A 6,559-nucleotide genomic window follows, 5' to 3' on the forward strand; every position below is an offset into this window, starting at 1 on the left:
CAACGCGAGGTAGAAATGTAACACCTAATAACTATTTTATATAAATGTTTGATACAAAGAGACTAATGACGACAAACATTAACGTTTAAATACACTTATGAAAATTATGCTTTTGTCATTTTATGTATTTTTAAATTTTGATTTTGATGATTTACTTTAATCTATTTCAATCGGGGCAGTGCCACGTGCATATTTTTCAACAGCACCGATATTTAAAGCATGAGATAAAGATAGTGTTGTATTTAACTTCTGCATCACTTCCCGATAGAAGTCAGTCTTTACCATATTTTCAGAAATAGAAAGGGGATTGACGCGAGGGAAATAAAAAAAAACTTGTCAAAGGTCTATGCTTAAGTTGTGATTTGCCCTTTTGGGAAGACTATATTTTACTATTCACGCTTGTCTCATTAGAATTAAAAACTAATATTTAATAACCTATTTTACAAATTTACTTCTGCAGTTTTTATACTGAATGAATTAACTTAATCAAGGAGGGGATAGGAAAAATACGTAGTCCCTGGAAAATTGTGGAAACCTAGCTATTCTGTGACAATGGCCGTGGCTCTATCCCCATAGTACCGACTTTGATGACATCAATTCCGGGTGGGTAAAATACCCACCCGGAATTTCCCGGGTGGGTACTTCTACCCACCATACCCACATTATCCGCCGGCCCTGGTTACAATGGAAACTAAATCACGTGATCGCGAGGCACGAGCTAAACTTTAGATTGACAAAGCCCGAAACGAGCGAAGAGTTTTCACTAACTTCCGTTTCCTATATCTATAAAATCATATGTAACATAATTACTCATAAGTATGCCACTAGCTCTATTTCTTCACTAACGGTTTGTTTCACCTAGGAGCAACAAACTCAAGGAGAATGCAGCTTGCCTTTAAACACACTAAGGCAGTGTTGTGTACAAATCTCATTGGGCGAACCTTAACGCTGAATGTTTTACGGAAAGGGGGAAGACAATTTCCGAATTTTCCCCTTCCGACGGTAGCAACTAGCAGGCGCTAAAGCGTCTAACCAATGAAAATTGTACCCAAGAAAATCCACGGCTTTTGACGGGTTGCGTTCTCCTTGTGTGGGGTGTTGTGTTTGTTGCTCCTATGTTTCACAGATATTGAGTCATCCGTACCCTACGTAATATTTGACGTCATATTTAATGTCATATTTGACGTCATCGAATCTCAAATGCTGATTATGACGTCGCAGAATTAGCTCTACGTCTGATAAACCAACGGCCATTATTTTAGTAAACAAACCGGTTTGAACAACCAAGGCTTAGGAGCTAAAATTAACTACAATATAGTGTCAAGTTCTGTTAATGTAATTAATTTGCAAATTAATGAAGTTCTCGGAGACTCACGTTCTAAAATAAATTTGCCTTGTGAAATAAAAGAAGCAGGTTTATTGGAAAAAAATAGTTGAAATTCCGGTTGATCTTTTCTGGCGCCGATTCTTTTGAGTTGAGGCCTGCCTAACTCTTCTAGGCTTGATATGGGTTTTAATAACGCTGGTCCCACTTCGACGACTTGTTCCATTTTCGGAAAGCGATCACTTATTGGTCATTTTCCCCAACCTTTTCTTTTTCTAAACTACTCATTATTAAACTTCATCCGCACAAACCGAGCAAGTTTTTAAATTTCCATAAAGCTACATTGGGCTGACTAAAATTCCGACGCAAAAAATTCCTTCTCAATTTAGAGTTTTTCCATTGGCTTAAATAAATATGTTAGTAGCCAATAGTGTGACTTCCAAAATTACTAGGATGAATAAAAAGGTTAAGATCTGACGTAGTCCACCTTTTTACTGGTTCGTGGTGAATGGAATAAAGGTACAGTGGTATACTTTTGAGTGATTATGTTACATATGCTAACACCTAGGAGCAACAAACACAGCACCCCACACTAGGAGAACGCAACCCGTCAAAAATCGTGCATTTTCATGCGTACAATTTTCATTGGTTAGATGCTTTAGTGCCTACTGCCGTCGGAAGGAGAAAATTCGGAATTTGTCTCCCCCCCCCCCGCGTTCAGCTGGTTCAATGAAATTTGTACACAACACTTTCTTAGCGTGTTTAAAGGCTAGCTGCGTTCTCCTTGCGTTTGTTGCTCCTATAGCTAACACCAAGAGCGTATTTATTTATATTTAGGGATAATGACAGTGTTGATCTTGTGTTTGTTGCTCCAAGAGCGTATTTATGTATAATGGATCATTCTGATTAACAGACTATTCTAATGTTAATCAGAATCTGATCATTCTGATTAACAGACTATTCTAATGTTAATCAGAATCTGATCATTCGGATTAACAGACTATTCTAATGTTAATCAGAATCTGATCATTCTGATTAACAGACTATTCTAATGTTAATCAGAATCTGATCATTCTGATTAAGAGACTATTCTTATGTTAATCAGAATCTGATCATTCTGATTAAGAGACTATTCTAATGTTAATCAGAATCTGATCATTCTGATTAAGAGACTATTCTAATGTTAATCAGAATCTGATCATTCTGATTAAGAGACTATTCTAATGTTAATCAGAATCTGATCATTCTGATTAACAGACTATTCTAATGTTAATCAGAATCTGATCATTCGGATTAACAGACTATTCTAATGTTAATCAGAATCTGATCATTCTGATTAAGAGACTATTCTTATGTTAATCAGAATCTGATCATTCTGATTAAGAGACTATTCTAATGTTAATCAGAATCTGATCATTCTGATTAACAGACTATTCTAATGTTAATCAGAATCTGATCATTCGGATTAACAGACTATTCTAATGTTAATCAGAATCTGATCATTCTGATTAACAGACTATTCTAATGTTAATCAGAATCTGATCATTCTGATTAAGAGACTATTCTTATGTTAATCAGAATCTGATCATTCTGATTAAGAGACTATTCTTATGTTAATCAGAATCTGATCATTCTGATTAAGAGACTATTCTAATGTTAATCAGAATCTGATCATTCTGATTAAGAGACTATTCTTATGTTAATCAGAATCTGATCATTCTGATTAAGAGACTATTCTAATGTTAATCAGAATCTGATCATTCTGATTAAGAGACTATTCTTATGTTAATCAGAATCTGATCATTCTGATTAAGAGACTATTCTTATGTTAATCAGAATCTGATCATTCTGATTAACAGACTATTCTAATGTTAATCAGAATCTGATCATTCTGATTAAGAGACTATTCTTATGTTAATCAGAATCTGATCATTCTGATTAAGAGACTATTCTAATGTTAATCAGAATCTGATCATTCTGATTAACAGACTATTCTAATGTTAATCAGAATCTGATCATTCTGATTAAGAGACTATTCTTATGTTAATCAGAATCTGATCATTCTGATTAACAGACTATTCTAATGTTAATCAGAATCTGATCATTCTGATTAACAGACTATTCTAATGTTAATCAGAATCTGATCATTCTGATTAAGAGACTATTCTAATGTTAATCAGAATCTGATCATTCTGATTAACAGACTATTCTAATGTTAATCAGAATCTGATCATTCTGATTAAGAGACTATTCTTATGTTAATCAGAATCTGATCATTCTGATTAACAGACTATTCTTATGTTAATCAGAATCTGATCATTCTGATTAAGAGACTATTCTAATGTTAATCAGAATCTGATCATTCTGATTAAGAGACTATTCTAATGTTAATCAGAATCTGATCATTCTGATTAAGAGACTATTCTTATGTTAATCAGAATCTGATCATTCTGATTAAGAGACTATTCTAATGTTAATCAGAATCTGATCATTCTGATTAAGAGACTATTCTAATGTTAATCAGAATCTGATCATTCTGATTAAGAGACTATTCTTATGTTAATCAGAATCTGATCATTCTGATTAACAGACTATTCTAATGTTAATCAGAATCTGATCATTCTGATTAAGAGACTATTCTTATGTTAATCAGAATCTGATCATTCTGATTAAGAGACTATTCTTATGTTAATCAGAATCTGATCATTCTGATTAAGAGACTATTCTAATGTTAATCAGAATCTGATCATTCTGATTAACAGACTATTCTAATGTTAATCAGAATCTGATCATTCTGATTAAGAGACTATTCTTATGTTAATCAGAATCTGATCATTCTGATTAACAGACTATTCTAATGTTAATCAGAATCTGATCATTCTGATTAAGAGACTATTCTTATGTTAATCAGAATCTGATCATTCTGATTAAGAGACTATTCTAATGTTAATCAGAATCTGATCATTCTGATTAACAGACTATTCTAATGTTAATCAGAATCTGATCATTCTGATTAAGAGACTATTCTAATGTTAATCAGAATCTGATCATTCTGATTAACAGACTATTCTAATGTTAATCAGAATCTGATCATTCTGATTAACAGACTATTCTAATGTTAATCAGAATCTGATCATTCTGATTAAGAGACTATTCTAATGTTAATCAGAATCTGATCATTCTGATTAACAGACTATTCTAATGTTAATCAGAATCTGATCATTCTGATTAAGAGACTATTCTTATGTTAATCAGAATCTGATCATTCTGATTAAGAGACTATTCTAATGTTAATCAGAATCTGATCATTCTGATTAACAGACTATTCTAATGTTAATCAGAATCTGATCATTCGGATTAACAGACTATTCTAATGTTAATCAGAATCTGATCATTCTGATTAACAGACTATTCTAATGTTAATCAGAATCTGATCATTCTGATTAACAGACTATTCTAATGTTAATCAGAATCTGATCATTCTGATTAAGAGACTATTCTAATGTTAATCAGAATCTGATCATTCTGATTAACAGACTATTCTTATGTTAATCAGAATCTGATCATTCTGATTAAGAGACTATTCTAATGTTAATCAGAATCTGATCATTCTGATTAAGAGACTATTCTAATGTTAATCAGAATCTGATCATTCTGATTAAGAGACTATTCTTATGTTAATCAGAATCTGATCATTCTGATTAAGAGACTATTCTAATGTTAATCAGAATCTGATCATTCTGATTAAGAGACTATTCTAATGTTAATCAGAATCTGATCATTCTGATTAAGAGACTATTCTTATGTTAATCAGAATCTGATCATTCTGATTAAGAGACTATTCTAATGTTAATCAGAATCTGATCATTCTGATTAACAGACTATTCTAATGTTAATCAGAATCTGATCATTCTGATTAAGAGACTATTCTTATGTTAATCAGAATCTGATCATTCTGATTAAGAGACTATTCTAATGTTAATCAGAATCTGATCATTCTGATTAAGAGACTATTCTTATGTTAATCAGAATCTGATCATTCTGATTAAGAGACTATTCTTATGTTAATCAGAATCTGATCATTCTGATTAACAGACTATTCTAATGTTAATCAGAATCTGATCATTCTGATTAAGAGACTATTCTTATGTTAATCAGAATCTGATCATTCTGATTAAGAGACTATTCTAATGTTAATCAGAATCTGATCATTCTGATTAACAGACTATTCTAATGTTAATCAGAATCTGATCATTCTGATTAAGAGACTATTCTTATGTTAATCAGAATCTGATCATTCTGATTAAGAGACTATTCTAATGTTAATCAGAATCTGATCATTCTGATTAAGAGACTATTCTTATGTTAATCAGAATCTGATCATTCTGATTAAGAGACTATTCTTATGTTAATCAGAATCTGATCATTCTGATTAACAGACTATTCTAATGTTAATCAGAATCTGATCATTCGGATTAACAGACTATTCTTATGTTAATCAGAATCTGATCATTCTGATTAAGAGACTATTCTAATGTTAATCAGAATCTGATCATTCTGATTAACAGACTATTCTTATGTTAATCAGAATCTGATCATTCTGATTAAGAGACTATTCTAATGTTAATCAGAATCTGATCATTCTGATTAAGAGACTATTCTTATGTTAATCAGAATCTGATCATTCTGATTAAGAGACTATTCTTATGTTAATCAGAATCTGATCATTCTGATTAACAGACTATTCTAATGTTAATCAGAATCTGATCATTCTGATTAAGAGACTATTCTTATGTTAATCAGAATCTGATCATTCTGATTAAGAGACTATTCTAATGTTAATCAGAATCTGATCATTCTGATTAACAGACTATTCTAATGTTAATCAGAATCTGATCATTCGGATTAACAGACTATTCTAATGTTAATCAGAATCTGATCATTCTGATTAACAGACTATTCTAATGTTAATCAGAATCTGATCATTCTGATTAACAGACTATTCTAATGTTAATCAGAATCTGATCATTCTGATTAAGAGACTATTCTAATGTTAATCAGAATCTGATCATTCTGATTAACAGACTATTCTTATGTTAATCAGAATCTGATCATTCTGATTAAGAGACTATTCTAATGTTAATCAGAATCTGATCATTCTGATTAAGAGACTATTCTAATGTTAATCAGAATCTGATCATTCTGATTAAGAGACTATTCTTATGTTAATCAGAA

Source organism: Leiobunum rupestre, chromosome 11, assembly GCF_980474605.1.
Source record: "Leiobunum rupestre chromosome 11, qqLeiRupe1.1.hap1, whole genome shotgun sequence".
In the NCBI taxonomy this organism is placed as follows: domain Eukaryota; kingdom Metazoa; phylum Arthropoda; class Arachnida; order Opiliones; family Sclerosomatidae; genus Leiobunum; species Leiobunum rupestre.